Genomic DNA, 24,302 nt, shown 5'->3' with positions numbered 1-24,302 from the left:
GCAAACAGAGGCAATTTAAAAAAAATGCACATCTACAGGGAAGCTGGGGCTGCCTCTTTTATTTTAAGGCTGTATCAACTCAGTTAGGGCTTGTTTCCACTGTTGCGGTGCGGAATCGCCTGGATTCCACCGCAGAAGAAATCGCATGCGGCTGCGTTTCCACATGCGGATTTAGCCGCGATTTCGCATGGCAAGGAGCCAGGCGAATTTAACCATGTCACTGATTGAGTAAAGCTCCATAGCAAACCATGCGAAATCGCACGCGAAATCGTGGGGAAATGCGCATGACAAAGCCGCATGTGATTTCCCTATTAAATGCATTAGCGGCGATTCGCCCGCATTCCTCCCGCACGCGAAATCTGACGGCTCTGCCGTGCAGATTTCTGCCGCACCGAAAAACGCTCCCGCCGCCGCACAAGTGGAAACAGCCCCATCCACTTACATTGACTATGCGAATCCGCATGCAGTGCCCGCATGCGGATTCGCTATAGTGGAAACGAGCCCTTAGCTTCTAATGTTACACCAGCCTACCGCCAGCCTAGTTCGGAGATCACCGCATTGCTATTGCAACTGTAAACATTTTTATGAATGAGCACACAGAAGTCTAAAATACCGAATGCTGTATTTTCCCGCACAGATTTTTTTTTACCGAACACACTTTTATGAATGATAGCCAATGTATCTTTTTTTCCCTCTGCAGGGAAGAGTTTACAGAGCAGGCTAGTGAACTTTTGAACCCATTTAGAATACTGAGTAATAGCAGCTTAGGGGGCGATATACAGGCTGGGAACGCGAACAGTCACTCGCGTTCCCATGCCTGTCGGCCTGTGACGGCGAAACCGGAAGTCGTCGCCGGCGGGTCCTGGAGCGTCAGAGCGGGGCTGCGAGGGCACCGATCGGCTGCAGGGGGCTGAGGGAAGCCCCAGGTGAGTTCATCTCAATTTTTTTGATCGGCTTTAGGTTCACTTTAATTGTCTGAAGCTACCTAATTCTCATGCAATAAATTTTTATATATACTGTTTCTAATATTCCTCAGCCACAAATATGCATATTATTGTATAGATTATTAAATTAGAAAAAACTTAGGGAAATTCTTTAACTCTTTTATCCCGTCTACTTCGGGCTTTCTCTGCGCATGCGCCCGCCTTTTTGCGGTTAGCGTTAACCGCAAATGTGTTAAATGCAGCGGTTTTCTGGCGATTCGCGATTAGTGATCACGATTAGCATGCAAAGCACCGCTAATCGCGTTCCCTCCCAAAACGCTGCAGTGTCCAGTGATTTTTTTCCGTGGTAATTGCAGAAAAATCACTCCCGCAAAACGCTAGCGGTAATCGTCAGCGTTTTGCGGTTTGAGGTGTGAACAGATCCTGATCAAACTTTTTTAACTGTTAACACAATGGACTCTATTAGCATTTTAGGATGGTGCGTTTGCGATTTTCTGTTGCATCTCTTTGCGTTTTTGGTGCGTTTTGCATATATTTTACACAGATGCGTTTTTCATGCGTTTTGCGGTTCGCTAATGTAAAATGCATATGCGTTTTGTATGCGTTTTTTTATTTCAATTTATGCAAATCACAAGGAAGACAACAGGAAGCGGAAACACATAAAAAATCTTCAATTTTTAATAAAAAATGCATGCAAAACGCAATGCATATGTGTTACCATAGACTTCCATTATGTGCGTTTTGGCAGCCATTCTGCATAATATGCAACAATACCAGCGTTTGCAAAAAGCGTACTGTAAAAACCCATTGAAACGCATCTTCTTCTGCATCCCATAGACTAACATTGCTGCATAAAACTCAGCGTTTCTCGCTATGCTAACATTTCTGCTATGCGTTTACCCAGCCTGAGGGATTTTTTACCGCTATATTAGTGGCAGTGATATTTTCCGCATTTTTTACACATTCAGTAAGACATTTCTGCAAGTTTTCTGCAAGCGGGAGCAATGTGTAAAAAATTTTTTTGCGGAAACATGCGTAATCAGGTAGCAAACATACGGAAACCATGTGGGAAAAAAAGTTGTTTAACCACTTCAGCCTTCAGTCGTTTTCACTTTATGCATCCGAGCAATTTTCACCTCCCATTCATTAGCCTATAACTTTATCACTACTTATCACAATGAACTGATCTATATCTTGTTTTTTCCGCCATCAATTAGGCTTTCTTTGGGGGGTACATTTTGCTAAGAGCCACTTTACTGTAAATGCATTTTAACAGGAAAAATAAGAAAAAAACAGAAAAAATTCATTATTTCTCAGTTTTCAGCCATTATAGTTTTAAAATAATACATGCCTCCATAATTAAAACTCATGTATTGTATTTGCTCATATGTTACACCGTTAAAATTATGTCCCTATCACAATGTATGGCGACAATATTTTATTTGGAAATAAAGGTGCATTTTTTCCGTTTTGCATCTATCACTATTTACAAGTTTAAAATAAAAACATTTTAGAAATATTTCATCTTTACATTGATATTTAAAAAGTTTACCCTTAGGTAAATATTTACATGTTTTTTTTTTTATTGTAATGTTTTTTTGGTTTTTTTTTTTTTGTATTAAACATTTTATTTGGGTATTTTTGGGAGGGTGGGATGTAAGCCATAGTTTTATAATGTAAATGTGTTTTGAGTTTTATTTTTTTCACTTTTAGCTGTAGTTTTACTTTTTGGCCACAAGATGGCGGCCATGAGTTTGATTACATGACGTCACTCTAAGCGTAACATACATAGATTGTGAGCTCCTCCGAGGACAGTCAGTGACATGACTGTGCACTCTGTAATGTGCTGCAGGAGATGTCAGTGCTATATAAATACATAATAATAATATGGGAGGACATTAGACTATGACTATGGTAGGATTAGAGTGTGAGCTCCTCTGAGGACAGTCAGTGACATGACTATGTATGCTGTAAAGTGCTGCAGGAGATATCAGTGCTATATAAATACATAATAATAATATGGGAGGACATTAGACTAGGACTATGGTAGGATTAGAGTGTGAGCTCCTCTGAGGACAGTCAGTGACATGACTATGTATGCTGTAAAGTGCTGCAGGAGATGTCAGTGCTATATAAATACATAATAATAATATGGGAGGACATAAGACTAGGACTATGGTAGGATTGGAGTGTGAGCTCCTCTAAGGACAGTCAGTGACATGACTATGTACTCTGTAATGTGCTGCAGGAGATGTCAGTGCTATATAAATACATAATAATAATAATATGGGAGGACATTAGACTAGGACTATGTTAGGATTAGAGTGTGAGCTCCTCTGAGGACAGACAGTGACATGACTATGTATGCTGTAAAGTGCTGCAGGAGATGTCAGTGCTATATAAATACATAATAATAATATGGGAGGACATAGGACTAGGACTATGGTAGGATTGGAGTGTGAGCTCCTCTAAGGACAGTCAGTGACATGACTATGTACTCTGTAATGTGCTGCAGGAGATGTCAGTGCTATATAAATACATAATAATAATAATATGGGAGGACATTAGACTAGGACTATGGTAGGATTAGAGTGTGAGCTCCTCTGAGGACAGCCAGTGACACGACTGTGCACTCTGTAATGTGCTGCAGGAGATGTCAGTGCTGTATAAATACATAATAATATGGTACAACATTAGATTATGACTGTAGTAGGGATTAGAATGTGAGCTTCTTTGAGGACAGTCAGTGAAAGGGCTATGCACTCTGCAGAAGATGTCAGCGCTATAAAAACACACAATAACATTATCGTAGTCCATCAGAATATGATTTTGGTACATAATATTAATATAGCAGGACATTACACTGACTATAATAATAAAAAGAATACCCCATACAGTATATGAATAGCTTTGTGTGTGTGTGAAGGTGAAAGGGATATGACTGTGGGAGTCACAGGCAGGGGCGTAACTAGGCCCCACCGGGCCCCCCTGCAGATTTTCTGAGCGGGCCCCCCCCCCCCCGGGGCCCGCTCGCGGCCGTTTTGTGGGTGCTGGAGGGGTGGCAGCATGAGGGGAAAGCCTTGCCCACAGTCGGCGGGGAGAGGGGTAGTTCCCCCCTCTCCCTCACCTCGGGGCTCTCCCCTCTGCGCTCCCCTCCAGCTCGTAAGTGTCTGTGGGGCTGTGGTGGGCAGCGAGCGGCGGGCAGATACATACCTGCTTCCGTGCGTTCCATCGGAGACTTCTCCCTCTAGCGGCTGACGTCACTTCCGGAAGTGACGTCAGCCGCTAGAGGGAGAAGTCTCCGATGGAACGCACGGAAGCAGGTATGTATCTGCTCGCCGCTCGCTGCCCACCACAGCCCCACAGACACTTACGAGCTGGAGGGGAGCGCAGAGGGGAGAGCCCCGAGGTGAGGGAGAGGGGGGAACTACCCCTCTCCCCGCCGACTGTGGGCAAGGCTTTCCCCTCATGCCGCCACCCCTCCAGCACCCACAAAACGGCCCCGAGCGGGCCCCAGGGGGGGGGCCGGGCCCCCCCGCGGGCGCAGGGGCTGCAGGGCCTATTCCTACGCCCCTGGTCACAGGCTACGGGAGGGGAAGGAGGAGGGAGACAGCTGGTCACTCAGGACTCCACAACAGCGTAGGGCAAAGTGTGCAAAATGCCTGCAGTTCTGCACACACAATTCTCCCTCCTCAATCCTCAATGAGCTGATTCCATGCCTAGTTGCATAATGCCTACCCGTCTGCCACAGTGCCACTACTGCTGGCTTCTTCCTCCTCCTCCCTCCTCGGCTCAAATCTCCGGGCTTGTCTCTTCTCAGTCCCGCCCCCCACTGTCATAGAGGAGGGAAGGAGAGGGGCGCTATGCTCCGTGCTGTGCAGCATGCAGGAGGGACCGGAGGACAGCGTGGCAGCAGACAGCTGATCTGCTGCCGGTGTGGGACATCCGCCCCAGCTCTCCTGTCGGCAGGTTTCCGCCCTAGGAACCGGCCTAGGTGGCCTGTGCGGAAATCCGGCCATGTCCGTATGCGGAAAATGATTGTGGATAGAGCCCATTGCCACCGCGCTACTTTACTGAATATTACTCACACCTGGCAAAATGATGTGCATTTGGGAATTGAGACAGAACAATGGTAATTATTGGTGGAGGTAATGTTCTTTAACTAAATTTCCTGTATAGCTTAATGGCAGCAATACTACGGGGGGGGGGGTGTTAGTCCCGCCTCCTAACCCTTCACAGGACTGGTCTCTATAAATTTTAGCCGTGCCCCCTCATACCTGCTTTTTTTTCCGTCCTACCTACAGGACTGTTTAATTTTAGCTCTGAAATAATCTATTTTTTTCCATTTTTTTCCTTTTTGCCCTTACCTGCTGCTTTCCTGGCAGCCACCATGCTGATTGCCTCCCAGCATGAAGCCCCGCTGTAGCACCTCTAAATGACGTGGATGCGGTGGTAAGCCCCTCTTTCTAGCTGATCTTTCTGGGGCACTGTGACCGACTGTTTCGCTGCAATGCGGCGAGTGTAAGAAGGGGCAGTAGTCAGGAGAGCTCTGGGCGAAGTGGAACGCAGGCGGAAGAAGAGGGCTGCGCCCTGCGTTCCACGTAGTTACAATCAACTTCCGGTTTAGAGGGCAGTGGGCGTATCGGAAGTAGGACGCCGGAAACTTTAAACAGCGCGCATTGCGGCGTGTACGCTGGCTGGGGAAGCACGGAAAGACTGGTTACCGGTGAGCGGCTGCACGGGGGAATACGAGCTGAAGGTGGCATACGAGCTGAGGTTGGCTGTCTGGCTCACACTCACTATAATATCCTCTCTTTCAGGAAGAGCCGTTCTACGTGCAGCACTACCTGGCCAAGTGGAATCTGCAAGATTTAAAGGTACAGACACTAGCTTACCGAGTCTATTGTTGATTTTGTTTTGCCACTGCCCTCAGGTCACCTCTCACTGCTTATCCTCTCCCTTATAGACTATTGTCAAAGCTGAGAGATGGAGGATACTACTGCCCCTGAAAGAGATCAGCTACAGACAGATGGGTAAGGGCTAGGGAACAGTTGCGGAGGAGGTTTTTTCTTTACAGAGCATGTTCATTAAAAATGAACATTTATCTTTTCTTTTTCACGCTGCAGACCTCCCCAATCTGAAGGATCCTCATCTAAGGAGAGAAGAAGCTCTTCCTCCAAAGCGACAGGGAAATCAAGCTCCCATAGTCGTTCACAGCCACATAAAGCTAAATCCTGTTGGGCATGTGGAGAGGACACAATGCCGGGGAAATTGGTGTGTGCCAATTGCTTTTATTCCATTCCGATGGAAGAAGATATATATCAGGATTTACCTGCATTAGTCCGAGATGTCGTCAAGCAGACTCTGGACGAGCAAATGCCATCCACCAGTGGATCATATGTGGCAAGAGATTCGGAGGGTTCAGTTCTGTCAGAACCCACTGAATTTGAGGATGGAGTAGCTATAGGCTTCGATTTTTCTCTGGTACTGCCATTCGTCAAATCAGTTAGGGAAGCCATCCAGTGGGAAGAGGAGGATCAACCGCAGGCTAAAACAAGAAGTTACTATCCTCATCTGAAGTAAAATACCATATCTTTTCCGGTCATGGAGGAGGTCAAGGAACTGATCCAGGAGGAATAGTCAGAGATGGACAGAAAGGTACCACTAGGTAACCGGATGTCTAAGCTGTACCCAGTAGAGGGAGACATAGTCGCACAGCTGGAATCACCGCCAACGGTTGATGCTTCGGTAGATCGTAATACTCTCCTGCTAAGGTAGATCGTAATACTCTCCTGTCAGCCCTGGAGGAGTTCAAATTGGCATCTGACTTTATAGGCGAGGCGGCTATAGATATTATTCGAGGGAATTCGAGAAGCATGTCTTACGCCGTGGGAATTAAACGAGCGATGTGGTTGAAACCATGGAATGCGGACTCAAAATCGAAAGCAGTATGGTGCAAGATTCCCTTCGACGGGAAAAACCTGTTCGGCGATAGAATGGATTCGGCAATCTCCAGGGTGACAGGAGGGAAATCTGGGTTGCTTCCCCAGGATAGCCGTCAGAAGAGATACAGGCCAGGAGACAAGAGGAAGTTCCAATATAAGACTCGGGATTACAGACCGAATAAGGGGAACCAGTCCTTTCGCAAACCCTGGCAATCAGGACAATCGGCAATCGCAAAATTCAGCAAGCAGCGTGGCTCAAGCAACACCTCTCAGAGTATAAAAGTCATTCTGAAGATGCGTCCGCCCAGTTGGAACCGGTTGGGGGCAGGCTCCAAAGATATTGCCAGCTCTGGGCGGAAAAGATTGGAGACCCATGGGTTATAGAGACTTTGACGAAAGGGCATACTTGGACCTTCAAATTACAGCCCCCAAAGACACACGTGGCAGGAACGAAGATTCCACCAGGACCTCAGGAAAGAGAGATGCTTTTCCAGTATGTGGAGGAATTGATGCAAAAGAGGGCAATTATAGAGGTACCACATATAGAGAGGTTCAAGGGTCTGTACTCCCCTCTATTCTTCGTAAGGAAAAGGTCAGGGGACCTGAGGCCTGTGTTAGATCTCCGCTTCCTCAATTCCCACATAGAACAGGAAAAATTCAAAATGGAGTCACTCCAGAGCATACTACCAACTATCCAACTCAACGACTGGCTAATCTCCATAGACTTATCAGATGTCTACCTCCACATACCGATAAAAAAATAATTTCAAAAATATCTACGATTTGCAATTGGAGACTCACACTACCAGTTTCAGGTGCTCCCCTTTGGGATTTGTACCGCCCCTCGGACGTTCACAAAAATTCTTGTAACTTTAATAGCTTTACTGCGGCAGGAGGGTCTTCGGACTCACCACTACCTCGACGACATCTTGTTAGCCGCATCATCGAGGGAAAGGCTGCTTCAACACAGAGACAAGCTGCTGTCAACCTTAAAGCAGTACGGATGGCTAATAAACTAGAAAAAGAGCAGATTACAGCCTACCCAAAATATAGTATTTCTGGGTGCAGAGCTGGACACGAAGAGGAACTGGGTAAAGATTCCGCAGGACAAAATGCAGACTATAATCTGCAGGGTAACGGACGCGATGCAGGCCGACAAACTAACCGCCAAACAGTGTCTGATGATTCTAGGAACATGTACTTCCACGATTCCCATGATAAAGTGGGCAAGGTGGAATATCAGAATTTTCCAGAAGCAGTTCTTAGACCAATGGAAGGGTATCAGCTACTATCAGAAGATAGTACTCACGCCAGACATGAAGAGACAGCTATCATGGAGGACGACCAAGGAGAACTTACTCAATTATCACAATTTAGTCATGGACAATCCGAGGATCATTACAACGGACGCAAGCCAGTGGGGCTGGGGCGCACAGTTGGAGAACATGCTAGCACAGGGCAGATGGCACAATCAGCAACATCTACCAGCCAATGTTTTGGAAATAAGGGCAGCATTCAAAGCTCTGACCTTCTTCTCGAAACATATCCACGGCTCAACAGTAACACTAAGGATGGACAATACCACAGCAGTGGCTTACGTGCACAACCAGGGAGGGACGCACAGCTGGACCCTACTCAAGGAGGTGGCGCCAATTATGGAGTGGGCGCAACAACACCTGACACTCCTACAAGCTGTACATATACCGGGAGTGCAGAATCAAGTGGCGGAGGCGCTCAGTCGCAGCTGGCTCGACCACAAGGAATGGGCACTAAACCAGGAGGTATACAGGAACATCTGCAAGAGATGGGGACAACCACAAGTCGATATGATGGCGACTCCAGGCAACACCAAATGTCCGGTGTTTTACTCCAGGCACAAACATCCCCAAGCAGCAGGTTGGGATGCTCTGACCACGAAATGGAGATTCAGCCTCGGGTACGTGTTTCCCCCAACGCCATTGATCCACAGGCTCCTGAGAAGAATACAGCGGGAACAGGTGGAGGTGATAGCAGTATTACCTTGTTGGCCTCGGAGGCCCTGGTTCCCACTGCTTCAATGTCTAACATTGGAACCTCCAATGAGACTGCCCTGCACAAGGAACCTGTTATCGCAAGGCAAGATCTTCCACCCTCGACCGCAAATACTATCTTTAATGGCGTGGAGACTGAAAGGGAGAGGCTACAGGCAGTAGGCTGCTCTCCGGACGTAATTAACACTTTATTGAAGGAAAGGAAGTGTACTACCAATAGGACCTACCACAGAACATGGGAAAGATTCATCGAATTCCTCCATAACAAGGACACACAGTTAGCCGTATTACGGGTGACGGACGTCCTAGACTTCCTTCAGAGGGCGGTCGAGTTGGGCCTAAGCCTTAGCACGATAAAAACACAGATTTCTGCCATCTCTGCTCTGACCTTAAAAAAGTGGGTGCTAGAGCCGTTGGTAGTGCAATTCATTAAGGCGGTAACAAAGATCAAACCGCCCAAGAAAAACTGGTATCCGCAGTGGAGTCTGCCCCTTGTTTTAAAGGGTCTCGGCAAAGAACCCTTTGAACCCTTAGCTAACTGTAGTCTATACAATCTAACGCTGAAGGTAGTACTTCTTACGGCCATAGTGTCCGCGAGAAGAGTCTCGGAATTACAGGCATTAAGCTGTGAAAACCCATACATGGAATTCTTCCCGGATAGGGTTACGGTGAGGCCAGTGCAGGAGTTTGTGCCCAAGGTAGCTAGTGAGTTCCATTTTAATCAAGAATGGAGCTTACCAACATTTTCAGACCCAGAGGCGGACAATCCAGACTCGCTTAATATTCCAGTCCTGCTGAAGGAGTACGTCAGTAGGACTTCTCAGATACGTACCACGAGCAGACTGTTCGTCATACCATTCGGATACAGAAGGGGCCAACCGGCAACCATCTGGACGATAGCGACCTGGCTGGTCAAAGCTATTGCGTCGGCATACAGGGGCATGAATCAAACTCCCCCAAGGGAAGTTACCGCCCACTCAACGAGATCGGTTGCAACATCTAGGGCAGCTTTTGCGAGGATCTCACCAGAGACAATTTGTCGAGCGGCCAATTGGTCCTCGACTAATACATTTATAAGACATTATAGAGTGGATCCGGGAGCATTATCCACGGTCCAATTTGGGAGAGAAATATTGTCATCGGTGGGATATAATGTGACAAATTCAGAAGTGTAAAATATATGCACTACTGTGATGTTATGACTGATAAATAATACTGCATTCAAAACCCCTCCCTGTTAATTTTTATAGGCTAGTTAAATCCCCGTAGTATTGCTGCCATTAAGCTATACAGGAAAACGGAAAATTGTATACTTACCTGCAGGTAATTTTCCTTTCCTGTTTAGCTTCATGGCAGCATACGGAGGACCCACCCGACATTAACAGTCAAAATTGCAGACTACAAAAAGAAAGCAGGTATGAGGGGGCAGGGCTAAAATTTATAGAGACCAGTCCTGTAAAGGGTTAGGAGGCGGGACTAACCCCCCATACCCCCCCCCCCCCCCCCCGTAGTATTGCTGCCATGAAGCTAAACAGGAAAGGAAAATTACCTGCAGGTAAGTATACAATTTTCCGTTTTCATTACCACACATGTTATTGTGAATGGAGGCCATTGTGTCCTTCTTCTCTATCAATTACATTAGAAGCTGTGAAAAAAACATGCAGAAAACTGAGGATAGGAACACAGGCAGAATTGCATATGCGTTTTCCACAATGTGCTATGGGGAAAACTCATGCGGTTCTGCCTAGTGTGTTTCTCTAAGACAAGTGTGATCCCTGCCAAAGGGAACCTGAAGCAAGAGGGATATGGAGGCTTCCATGTTTATTTACTTTTTTTTTCACCAGTTGGCTGCTGATCATTCTGGTATCAGTAGTGTCTGACTCACACACCTGAAACAAGCTTGCAGCTGATCTTGTCAGATTTTTGTCAGAAACATCTGATCTGCATGCTTGTCCAGGTTTGGGTCGATTTATGGACCCAAGCAAATTTTTTCAGTGTTTGCAATCTTTTTATTCATAATTAGGGAAAATTGGGGAACATGTGAGTGGTCAGTGTATGTTGTGTGAATGAACACCTCTAAACCAATTGAGTCTCAAGTTGAAAAACTGATGAAATTGATCAATAACGTGTTGTGCTTTCCATTGTCAGCCAGATATAATACGTGATCCGCAATACAGACTAACCTTTTCGATAAAGCATACATGTCAAACATGTATTCTTCACCACCTCCTTTCCCCCCATTCCTTCAGATTGTAAGCTTGCAAGGGCAGGCCTCTCTCTCCCTTTTGTGTCTGGATTTGTTATTCATTTCATAGCTTGCACTCTACATTTGATTCATCATGTTACAGCTGTCATTGTAACCAGCAGTTCTGTATTTTTTTGTCCATATTTGATGTATATCATTGTCTGTATCATTATGTACCCCTTGTTGTTTTCCTACTTTGTATAGCGCCACGGAATATGCTGGTGTTTTACAAATCAATCATAATAAAGTTAAAGGGATACTGTAGGGGGTCGGTGGAAAATGAGTTGAAGTTACCCGGGGCTTCTAATGGTCCCCCGCAGACATCCTGTGCCCCCGCAGCCACTCCCCGATGCTCCGGCCCCGCCTCCGGTTCACTTCTGGAATTTCAGACTTTAAAGTCTGAAAAGCACTGCGCCTGCGTTGCCGTGTCCTCGCTCACACTGACATCACCAGGAGTGTATTGTGCAGTCCTAGTACAGTCTGCACCTGCGCAGTACGCTCCTGGTGACCTCAGCAGGAGCGAGGACACGGCAACGCAGGTAACTTCAACTCATTTTCCCCCGACCCCCTATAGCATCCCTTTAAATTAATCTGGCCTGTGGTGCTATCAAATTTGGCCCGCTAGTGGTTTCCCCACTTTGCATTATGTTTGACCCAGGAGCACCTGATTGCTAAGCCTATATGGCTAAATGCTGAAAGCATTACGAGAGAGACGAGTCAATAGCAAGGGCGAGCATGAGCCAATAGCAAGGGCGAACACGAGCCAATAGCAAGGGCAAGCATAAGCCAAATAGCAAGGGTGAGCATGAGCCAATAACAAGGGCGAGCACGAGCCAATAGCAAGGGCGAGGGAGGGGCATGCTGTCACACACACCAATGTGAATCAGTGTGGCACAATATTGTAGGACGTCCTGCCATAATATCATGTGCGTGGCCACGCATGGGATTATTGCCGGAATTTCTCGTTTAAGGGACACCATTACCACCATTCACTGCCTATGGAGAAGCGTTATTGGGATACCACGTGAGGTTTACAGGTGGGGGAGACATGGAGTAGCAGCCTCATTTGGGACGCTGTGACACTTTGAGCCAAGGGTGAGGATTTGTTTTTTTTTGTTTTTTGTTACCGTACTTGTATTCTGAACACCTCTTTGCATGTATGTTATATCAAAGCACTGGGATCCAGAGGAATCCCTATTTGGACCCTTTGTACTCTATGTATGTATGTATATATACATAGAGTTTGCATGCTCAAAGGAAGATTTAAAAAAAGTAATTTACAGTGGGTTGCAAAAGTATTCGGCCTCCTTGAAGTTTTCCACATTTTGTCACATTACTGCCACAAACATGCATCAATTTTATTGGAATTCCAAGTGAAAGACCAATACAAAGTGGTGTACATGTGAGAAGTGGATCGACAATCATACATCATTCCAAACATTTTTTACAAATAAATAACTGCAAAGTGGGGTGTGCGTAATCATTCGGCCCCCTGAGTGAATACTTTGTAGAACCACCTTTGCTGCAATTACAGCTGCCAGTCTTTTAGGGTATGTCTCCACCAGCTTTGCACATCTAGAGACTGAAATCCTTGCCCATTCTTCTTTGCAAAACAGCTCCAGCTCAGTCAGATTAGATGGACAGCGTTTGTGAACAGCAGTTTTCAGATCGTGCCACAGATTCTCGATTGGATTTAGATCTGGACTTTGACTGGGCCATTCTAACACATAGATATGTTTTGTTTTAAACCATTCCATTGTTGCCCTGGCTTGATGTTTAGGGTCATTGTCCTGCTGGAAGGTGAACCTCCGCCCCAGTCTCAAGTCTTTTGCAGTCTACAAGAGGTTTTCTTCCAAGTTTGCCCTGTATTTGGCTGCATCCATCTTCCCATCAACTCTGACCAGCTTCCCTGTCCCTGCTGAAGAGATGCACCCCCCTAGCATGATGCTGCCACCACCATATTTGACAGTGGGGATGGTGTGTTCAGAGTGATGTGCAGTGTTAGTTTTCTGCCACACATAGCGTTTTGCATTTTGGCCAAAAAGTTCCATTTTGGTCTCATCTGACCAGAGCACATTCTTCCACATGATTGCTGTGTCCCCCACATGGCTTGTGGCAAACTGCAAACGGGACTTCTTATGCTTTCTGTTAATAATGCCTTTCTTCTTGCCACTCTTCCATAAAGGCAAACTTTGTACAGTGCGTGACTAATAGATGTCCTATGGACAGAGTCTCCCACCTGAGCTGTAGATCTCTGCAGCTCGTCCAGAGTCACCATGGGCCTCTTGACTGCATTTCTGATCAGCGCTCTCCTTGTTCGGCCTGTGAGTTTAGGTGGATGGCTTTGTCTTGGTAGGTTTACAGTTCTGCCATACTCCTTCCATTTCTGACTGATCGCTTGAGCAGTGCTCCGTGGGATGTTCAACGCTTTGGAAATCTTTTTGTAGCCTAAGCCTGCTTTAAATTTCTCAATAACTTGATCCCTGACCTGTCTTGTGTGTTCTTTGGACTTCACGGTGTTGTTGCTCCCAATATTCTCTTAGACAACCTCTGAGGCCCTCACAGAGCAGCTGTATTTGTACTGACATTAGATTACACACAGGTGCACTCTATTTAGTCATTAGCACTCATCAGGCAATGTCTATAGGCAACTGACTGCACTAAGATCAAAGGGGGTCGAATAATTATGCACACACCACTTGGCAGTTATTTATTTGTAAAAAAAATGTTTGGAATCATGTATGATTTTTGTTCCACTTCTCACATGTACACCACTTTGTGTTGGTCTTTCATGTGGAATTCCAATAAAATTGATTCATGTTGGTGGCAGTAATACGACAAAATGTGGAAAACTTCAAGGGGGCCGAATACTTTTGCAACCCACTATATATATATATATATATATATATATATATATATATATATATATATTAGTACAAAGGGTCCAAATAGGATTCCTCTGGATCCCAGTGCTTTGCTATACAATACCCTATCTCTCGTTTAGTGATTAGTGTTTGCATGTATGTTATATCATTGGATGATTTATGTTAGGTCACTAGACCACCAGGGATGCTATATTTTAGAGGGGGGGGGAGACCTGGAGAAGCCAGATGGTGGAGGGAGAGGGGCCACTAGACACCAGGGAACTGTGTAGGGTAGGGAAGAAGGCCACTAGACACCAGGGAACTGAATAGATGAGGGTGGGAGGAAACTAGACACCACTTTAGGGGAGGCGAGTTCCACTAGACACCAGTAAACTGTTTATGGTAGGGAGAAGGGACATTAGACACCAGGGAACTGTATAGGGGGAGGGGCAACTAGACACCAGAGAATTGTATAGGGGAGGAAGGGTAGTCACTAACCATCAGAAAACTGTATAGAAGAGGGAGGTCCACTAGCCACCAGGGGAACAGTATAGGGGCGGAATGGGAGCCACTAGACACTAGGAAACTGTATAGGGGAGGTTGGTTCACTAAACACCAGGGGAACTGTAAAGGGGAGGGAGGAGACAACCAGACACCAGGAAATTGTATAGGGGATGGTGGTGCACTTTAGTAAAACCTCGTTTCTCTTCATGAGTCTTGATTTTTGACCAATCCCTAGTAGATTTAGTGTTTTTATTGAAATTCATTTCTTAAGAATGTTGGAAAATTGTCAAATGGATTTGTGCTGAGATCTGATGAAAATCAAGTGGTGCAACAATTCATTCTCAGACAATTTTCAATCAGGAAGATATCAGTTATAGTGAATATTGGTGAATGTTATATTCTGGTCCATTTCTGGCATTGTGATGGTCCAGGTGAGGCACCTTCTGCCTCTATTAACTACTTACTGCAGCAGAGGCAGTATATCTACGCTTTTAATTGTAGCAGGGGCAAAGATATACATACCTCGCTACATACAGTTCCCATTCACCGATCAAAGTGCCTGTGATAAAAAAAATAATACATAAATCCCCCATTAAAGTTAACTCTTTAACTCCCCCACTCTCACATAGGGCTCAGACACACTATAAGGGCTAGTTGACACTGGGCGATTTTTCAGCGATTTGCTGATCTCTGGCGATCAGCAAACCACTGCTACTAATGTACGCTATGCATACATTCACAAAGCATTGTTTGTGATTTCAATCAATCGCAAATGCGCTGCATGCAGTGTTTCGATTGCGCTGTGATTCTTGTTCTACTGAATGGGAATCACAAGCGCAAATCGCGATGAATCACGAGATTTGGCCTGCAAATCGCAATTGCAGAGCCGAACACAAATGCAGGCAAGCGTGAACCGGCCCTAAGCACTTTTCTGAGCACTTTTTGGCCTCCCTTCTGAGAGTTTTTTTTTAAAAAACGCTCCCATTAACTTTCATTAAAAGCACAATAAAAACACATAACTTGATTTTAATGAAAGTTAATGGGAACATTTTTTAAAAAGCTCCCAGAAAGCTCTTGAGGCTAAAAAGCGCTCAGAAATGCCCTTATAGTGTGTCTGAGCCCATAGTTACCAAAACATTTGAATTTATATATCAAAAATACATAAAAAAAATAACAATTTTCAAAAATGAAACATTTGTAAATATAAAAGACAGTAAGTCCACATGGAGCAGGCACCAGCGATGAAAAAAGTCATCTCTTTATTGATCACATGGATTAAAACAGCATGAGGACCAGCATGAGGACCTGATGGGGAACTGTGTGATACACCAAAATGCACACCCCTTCAGATCAGACCACTCCCACAGAATATGAATATGGTAAAAAAAGTACTTAAAATTCTCACCTATTGTAAACAAAATATTCTCCAGCTTCCCTGACTTCATGACTGAACATGGGGAGAGCCTCCAGCCCGCCGCGCGGTTTGCAAGATAAAAAACGCCATTTTCGCCAGCTCCAGCCAATCAAAATGTGACTAGTGTCAACCAATGAGAGGCCCCTATGTCTCCAAGCGGCGACCAATCCGCTTCAACATACGCATCAGCCAATGGGCTATGCGTACGTCACAACGCGTCACACGCGGCGGTCAATCCGCATAGACCTGCGGCCAGACCAATAGGCAACGCGTATAAAACGACGCTTGGGCGGCGACGACCAATCCGCATGTACATGCGGACCAGCCAATAAACAATGCGTACATCGAGACAAATCAAAGGAGGCGGCCAATCCACAGTCATCAGCAGCGCATATACTATAAACAATGCGTACTACGTGACGCAACACAAAACTGGCCAATAAATATAAATGACCATTCATGCGTTCCTGAGGACTGCATAGTAAACATAAAGAGAGAACCGCCTCCTCAAAATAAAGCAGCCAATAGATTTCACATTGGCTGCTCAGACAACCATATATGGTGACCAGATACTCTCCCCACCTCCAGCAGAGTAGAAGCCAGGAATCTAGATCAGGAAAAAACTAGGAAAAACCCATGTTCTCTTACTGTGTTATTAAATTTTTTTTGACTCAAACACCACACACCGTCTACTACATCAATTGATAAAAATTCCCTTGTAATCAATATAGAGACAAACAAGCCACATGGATCCTAACAATTTCAAATGCAGAAGGACAGATCATAATCTAAGTTTAAACCTCCATTCCCCAGAACACCCAATTTTTTAATCCAGAACGCTTCACGTCTGGATAGCTCTTTATCACGATCCCTCCCCCCTCCCCACCCCATTGGGACCCCATCGATTATTTGGACTCTCAATTGTGAGACATTGTGGCCCGCCTCTACAAAATGTCTGGCCACAGCTTGAGTGTTGAGTTGAGTGTTGTCTGAGCAGCCAATGTGAAATCTATTGGCTGCTTTATTTTGAGGAGGCGGTTCTCTCTTTATGTTTACTATGCAGTCCTCAGGAACGCATGAATGGTCATTTATATTTATTGGCCAGTTTTGTGTTGCGTCACGTAGTACGCATTGTTTATAGTATATGCGCTGCTGATGACTGTGGATTGGCCGCCTCCTTTGATTTGTCTCAATGTACGCATTGTTTATTGGCTGGTCCGCATGTACATGCGGATTGGTCGTTGCCGCCCAAGCGTCGTTTTATACGCGTTGCCTATTGGTCTGGCCGCAGGTCTATGCGGATTGACCGCCGCGTGTGATGCGTTGTGACGTACGCATAGCCCATTGGCTGATGCGTATGTTGAAGCGGATTGGTCACCGCTTGGAGACATAGGGGCCTCTCATTGGTTGACACTAGTCACATTTTGATTGGCTGGAGCTGGCAAAAACGGCGTTTTTTATCTTGCAAACCGCGCGGCGGGCTGGAGGCTCTCCCCATGTTCAGTCATGAAGTCAGGGAAGCTGGAGAATATTTTGTTTACAATAGGTGAGAATTTTAAGTACTTTTTTTACCATATTCATATTCTGTGGGAGTGGTCTGATCTGAAGGGGTGTGCATTTTGGTGTATCACACAGTTCCCCATCAGGTCCTCCATGCTGTTTATGCACTGTGATTCGTTGATTCAAACACTGACCACCGATTGGTGCTACTTGTGTATATAAGGAATGGTGGAAGGTGATTGTTTGTATTGCAGTTTTTTTGACAACTTGATAAAGAGCCCTATGGCTCGAAACAGCGGTCTGTCGTTGTAATATCACTGCTGATTTTAATCCATGTGATCAATAAAGAGATGACTTTTTTCATCACTGGTGCCTGCTCCATGTGGACTTACTGAATTGACGGCTCCAGTGGTGTGGAACGCCATAAGCTTGGGCACACGTTTCTCCCTACGTTGGATGGGTGCTGATCCAAAACCTTTTTGTATTTACTAAATACAAAAGACAAAAACATTTCAAAAACTATTACATTCTAATTTTCAAAAACAAGAAATTTCGTTCAGATGGGCCCGGTGCCTGCTATTTATCGGGCGCCCAAATTTCTGCTTTGGACACCCAATAGCCGATATCTGCATTAGCGCTTATGGGGCGCCAAAATCATCCATTAGCCTGCTTCTGCTTCTCTCGGGGGCTGCTAAACAGCTACATTTTTGGCAAAGGTGGCATTATCCATCTGTCTTCAGGGCCAGCGCTTTTAAGGGGAAAACTGGGCAATTGCCTTGGGCACAGAGCAGTCTGATGGGCCCCCAGGACTCCCCCCCCCCAGTGAATAGTTGTTTCCTGGGGCCCCTGCAAGGTGTGTGCAGAGTGTTCCAGCCAGCGCTCTTCTCCTTTGGGTCTGTGTGCTCCTTTGGTCTGTGTGTAAAGAAATTTATTTATCTACTGAAAAATGTGTTTAACTTACTCAAAACTTTATTACCATCAATTGAATTGATATATTTTTTATTTTTGAATGTTAAAATGAAGGAGAACTAATGATAATAAAGAGGACCAGTGTGGTTTGAATGATAAAACTACATCTTTTGGTTCTGAATTCTTGAGATATGCACGGCAAGGTATGTGGTGTGGGCGTGGTTAGAGGTGTGGCAAGGGCATGTCTTAAGGCCCATACACACGTCCGTTTTTTGCGAACGACGGATCGTTTGAACGACCCGTCCTTCAGTCGTTCGCCCGCTAAATCGGGCGTGTGTACAGACTGTCGTTTGCGTGATAAGGCAGTCTGTACACACGCCCGATTTAGCGGGCGAACGACTGAACGACGGGTCGTTCAAACGATCCGTCGTTCGCAAAAAACGGACGTGTGTATGGGCCTTTAAAGTGTCCCACTTTCTTATCTCAATAAGTTGCGAGGTATGCATTAGTCCAATCAGATTCCTGGAAATAGGGAAGTGTTTGTAAACCGCAATCAGCTCAAGATTTCTTAGATCTATGCAAAGATGAAAAATTGGTTAAGTTTATAACTGCTGATCAGAGGGCAGTTTGAGTTTGATTTAATCTGTATTATTTTATAAATAAACTTTATAAATACTAGCTTTCTATATACTGCAGTTATAAACTGCAGTTATAAATAAACTGCAGTTATGTTGATGCTGTTGTACATAACAGTGTTTACCAGAAGATGGAGCCAAAAGTCTATTCCTAATGAAGATTACATAACATGGTGAAATAACTTCTTTTTTTTAAACCTCTTGAAAATGTACAGGTACTCACATATTGAAGACAAGCGGAACTGAAGACTATCTAAAAAAAATAGTTTCACTTACATGGGGCTTCTGCCAGCCCCCCGCAGCCATCCTGTGCCCACGCCGGTCCTCAACAATCCTCCGTTCCTCCGCCGCGGCTCACTCTCACTTCACGCAGTGGAAGCCGACTTCTAAGTTGACGTCCCCTGTGCCCTGGCCATGCGTATCCTCGTATGCGTTCCCATAGGCAGGAGCTTCCTGCAAAGGCGCAGTATGCAGTGTGGGCATAGATTCGCTGCAGAGAGCTGGCAGAAGCCCCAGGTAAGTGAAACTTTTTTTTTTTAGATAGTCTTCAGTCCCGCTTTAAAGCCCAACTCACTCTCCACATAGAATATAATTTGCCCATACAATAGTCCGCAATTACCCAAGAATCCCATCTCTATACGTAAATCAATTTCTGGAGGAGTGGTGACATGTTTCTGACCAGGGACATGGCTAGAAATCGCTGGGTCCCCAGCAAAACTTTGGATGGGCTCATCCACCCCTCTATTAGGTACTTTTTGGGCCCCAAGATACTAATGTTCGGTAGCTTTTGCCCCCACCCCCAATAAGAGTATAAGGTATCCTTTATGCCTCTCCCCAACCAGTTAGGAAATAGGTAGCCTCTGTGCCCTCCCTCCCCAAATAGCAGTATTACCGGTAGGTAGCCTTTACTAGCCTCCTATGCCTCAGAGAACAGTATTATGTAGCCCTTGTGCCCCCACCATATCCTGTATAGCACAGGAAGCCAGGGCTGGATTGCCATAAGCAGGGCAGTTTTTAGGCTAAAATGCACCCAGGGCGAGGGTGTAAAAATTGCGCCTCCCCCGTGGAGCCAGGTATAGGTGCCCACAGTAGAGGTTAGCCAGGTCTAGTTGCACTCAGTATAGGTAACCAGCTATAGGTCCCCCCAGTATAGGTAGCCAGGCATAGGTGCCCCAGTATAATTGCCCCCAGTATTGGTTAGCCAGGTAGGTGCCTCCAGTATAGGTAGCCAGTATAGTTGTCCCCAGTATAGGTTAGATAGGCAGGTGCCCCCAGTACAGGTTAGCTAGGTGGGTGCCTCCAATATAGGTAGCCAGAATAGTTGCCTGCAGTATAGGTTAGATAGGTAGGTGCCCCCAGTATAGGTTAGATAGGTAGGTAACTGCATTATAGGTTAGATAGGTAGGTGTCCCCAGTATAGGTTAGATAGGTAGGTGCCCCCAGTAAAAGTTGGATAGGTAGGTGTCCCCAGTATAGGCAAGATAGGTAGGTGCCCCCAGTACAGGTTAGATAGGTAGGTGCCCCCAGTATAAGCTGGATAGGTAGGTGCCCCCAGTATATGCTAGATAGTTAGGAGCCCCCAGTACAGGTTAGATAGGTAGGTGCCCCCGGTATAGGTTATATAGGTTAGATTGGTAGGTGCCCCCAGTATAGGTTAGATGGGTAGGTGCCCCCAGTATAAGTTGGATAGGTAGGTGTCCCCAGTATAGAGTAGATAGGTAGGTGCCCCCAGTACAGGTTAGATAGGTAGGACCCCCCAGTATAAGTTGGATAGGTAGGAGCCCCCAGTATAAGTTGGATAGGTAGGAGCCCCCAGTATATGCTAGACAGGTAGGAGCCCCCTGTACAGGTTAGATAGGTAGGTGCCCCCAGTATAGGTTATATATGTTAGATAGTAGCTGCCCCCAGTATAGGTTAAATAGGTAGATGCCGGCAATACAGGTTAAATAGGTAGGTGAAACCTCACTAACCCCCCCTCCCTCCGAGGGGATAGTCAGCCTATGAGGAGGGTGGCCAGACTTCTCCCTGGGCTGCCCTCCATGCTCCCCCCTCCACTGCAATGTGAGCGCAGCAGGAAGCGCTGTATACAGCAACTCACCTCATCCCGATCACTTGCCGCTGGTCTCCTCCTCTGCATAGCCGCTTATACACACTCCACTTCCTGGAAGTAGAGTGTGCATAAGCGGCTATGCAGAAGAGGAGACCAGCGGCAAGTGATTGGCGATTGGAACGCAGGGAGGGGGGGGAGCACCGAGGGGGCCACGGGGAGAGGAAGAGAGGGAGAGGTCGGGCCACCCTCCCCACAGCCGCAGCTCCTCCTCCATCACGGCGCCTCCCCCAGCCGGGGGTTTAGGGCGGCCGCACGGGCCGCAAACCCCTAGAAATGGGGCTGACCATAAGGCACTGTAGGCACGTGCCTACAGGCGCATGATGATTGAAAGGTGGCTCACTCCACTCCATGAGTGCCTCTCTTCCTCCTTTCTCTCCTCCCTATGCATAGCCCCAAGCAGAGTGTAAATGAGAGGTTACTCACCCTGCTCTCCGCATTCCAGTAATGAGATCTGCCTCCCTAGGGGTGCCTCTAGCTGCTTAATACTGAGCTTCTTCTAGCTACCTAATACTTTGGAGTACCTCTAGCTACTTAATATTGAGGGTACCTCTGGCTACCTAATACTAAGGGGCACCTGAAGCTACCTATTACAGGCAAGGGAAGTAAGGGAGAAGTGACAGCTAGGACAGCCAACACAGTTGCGGTGCAGTTTAGTGGGGGATTGTAGGTTCATAGAGGGCAAGGTGCCAGGACATTTGGGCCTATAGGCTCCTGTGAAGTAAATCCGGTACTGCAGGGAGCTGTGTTACCTGCTTCAGGGCTGGAACCCACAGGAGCGCTTTTGGCAGCGTTTTGGCAGCACTGCGATACACTAGCAGTTTGCCAAAACGCTGGGCTAATGTTAATGGATAGGGCAACTTCCACAGGAGCGTTTGCGTTTCCCAGAAACGCAAACGCAGGACCTGCAGCATTTTGGGAGCGTTAGCGCTTCAATGTAAAGTATTGAAACGCTAGCAGAAACGCTCAGCAAAACCTAAACTGAGCGGTTTTGCTAGCGTTTTGCGGTTCAGCACACTGTAAACAAAATGAAAAATAATTCACAGGACCAATCAGGATAAAAATGCAAAACGCAAAACGCTAGGCACCCGCTGGGGAAAAAAATACAATGTTGCAAAACAAGACCAAAAACGCGCATGAATCCGCTTGCAAACCGCTCAGACAAAACGCTAGCGGTTGCGTTTTGCGTTTGCGGTTTTCAGTGGGTTCCAGGCCTCAGCGTCTGGTCAGGTCTGTGGCTGTGCTTCAACCCTTTCATGACTGCAGCTGGTTATTGTGAAACCTGGTACCTCTGTATGGCTTCCAGTGTTTTTGCATGTCATGTGACGTGCAACAGGAGCCATGAGGAGTATGAAATGCATACTTCGTATGGTCAGATAGCAAAATAAAAGTAACGTCCTGAGTGCAGTGCCTCAGAGGCTTATGGGAAATGTGTTGTGCTGGGAAATGTCCTCCAGCCTCTGGTACATAGGAGGCTGTTGATGCGAGTGATTTGGATGGTGAGTTTGGTGTCTTTTTATTATAAGCACCACTGCCCACCAATGATTTAAAGGGGACACTGCCTAATGATTTTTTGTGATGAAAGGGATTAATGCCTTTGCATTAGATTTAGGGGTGCACACTGTCCTATTTATGTGGAGGCACTCTACCTAATAATTTTAGTTAGGCGGGTACATGCTGCCTAACTATGTTTATGGTATCACTGCCAAATGATGCTGTTTTGATGGTAGGATGGTGAGCCCCCCAAAACACCCTCAGTATAGGTAGGTAGCCAGTTATAGGTGACCCCAGTGTTGGTAGCTAGGTACAGTTGCCCCCTGTATAGGTTGGCCAGGTACTCTCTTCACTTCTTGGTCCTGCCTGGTGCTGCTCCCAGACTTCTGTCGCCTGAGGAAGTCGCCTCACTTGGCATCATGGGCGGACCGCGCCTGGGTGGTGGCTGTCACTTGGAAGAAGAAATACCCATTCTTCCGGTCCTCGGAGGCTCTGGATCCCTCGGGTGAGATCACCATTTGTTGCCATGACAACAGACAGCGATCTCACTATAGGTTTACAACACTACCCAGAGGACAGAGAGAGTATTGCAGCGCTGGATCCCAGGGAGGGGAGTGAGTGCTGGGGTTGCTGCAGATCTCTCTGCGGTGTGATTTTTTTCCTGGTTTTAGAGGCTAAAAGCATGTGAAAAAAATTGCAACGCTTTCAGACCCTAAAATCCGGATATAATCATACCGCAGGGAGGTTAAAAAGAATATACAACTGTGGGATTCTAAAATTAAAATAATTTTCAGGAGTAGGAGGATAGATACAATTGGTTGACTGATCAGTTCATTTTCACCTCAGGTTTTTTTTTAAGCAGAAGTTACAGAGTTTGCATGCATTATCTTTTTTCTTTATTTTTTTATCGGGCTAAAATAGGTGTAGGCGACACTGTGCATGAATAAAGCTGCTCCTTATAAAGGACAGCAATCCTACCAGTCTTGAAGGTCACAGAACGCTTCCCCCGCCTGGAATGTATTTACACATCCGTTTCTGGGGACGCGCCTTCAAACACCGACACCTTATTTTCTGTTCTCAGAGCTGCTCTGACGCTCGTCTTTTGATCACACACTCCTCAGTTATGTTTGTCCAGTCAGTTACACAGGAATAAATGTCAGCATCTATAGCAAAACCTCTGCTGTTTTCTCCTTTTACCCATGGGTCTTCTGGTTTTGATCAGCAGTTTCACACACAGCAGTAACCATGGTGATTTCTGATTCCCCTGCTACTGGAATATCATAAAAGAAAAGGCTAAGCTGGGAAATAGAAGTGCACTCTAATATGCACGGTTGAGCAGTTATTTAACTCTAGATAATAAAAACCATACAAAGGGGGGGTACATCAAAAAAGGGCATCGGGGAAAAAAGGGCGCGTGGTGTAAACGATAAACAGTATTATCGTTTATTGAAATATTGTGTAGAATTTTGTTTAGAAATAGTGTTTTAAGAATTTATAAATCACTAAATAATGTGTATGAGATCGGCAATTCTTAAAACGTTAATCTTCCCTATTTGTAAACTGAAACTTATTTTAACGTTTGTTAAAAACCCTCCCTGTACCTCTCCCTAACCCCTAGACCCCCTGTTGGTGCCTAAACCTAAGACCCCCCTGTTGGTGCCTAAACCTAAGACCCCCCTGTTGGTGCCTAAACCTAAGACCCCCCAGTTGG

General features: G+C 46.0%; 1 protein-coding gene across 2 annotated transcripts in view; it reads right to left on the bottom strand.

Moving 5' to 3' along the window:
• Positions 1 to 23,791, bottom strand: part of PTTG1 (PTTG1 regulator of sister chromatid separation, securin) — a 41,991-nt gene extending 18,200 nt beyond the window's left edge. Inside the window, exons 1-2 of one of the 2 annotated variants that reach the window (XM_068264729.1) lie at positions 23,570 to 23,791; positions 15,055 to 15,091 (exon numbers count right to left, since the gene is read on the bottom strand). The gene's annotated coding sequence lies outside the window, so the exon portion shown is untranslated. The remainder of the gene's footprint in view (positions 1 to 15,054; positions 15,092 to 23,569) is intronic. The other variant, XM_068264731.1, reaches the window with a different exon arrangement.
• Positions 23,792 to 24,302: the final 511 nt, after the last annotated feature.

This window comes from Hyperolius riggenbachi, unplaced genomic scaffold, assembly GCF_040937935.1.
Source record: "Hyperolius riggenbachi isolate aHypRig1 unplaced genomic scaffold, aHypRig1.pri scaffold_120, whole genome shotgun sequence".
Taxonomy (NCBI): Eukaryota; Metazoa; Chordata; class Amphibia; order Anura; family Hyperoliidae; genus Hyperolius; species Hyperolius riggenbachi.
The sequence above is the reverse complement of the archived record's forward strand: the minus strand, read 5'-3'. Positions and strand labels throughout refer to the sequence as shown.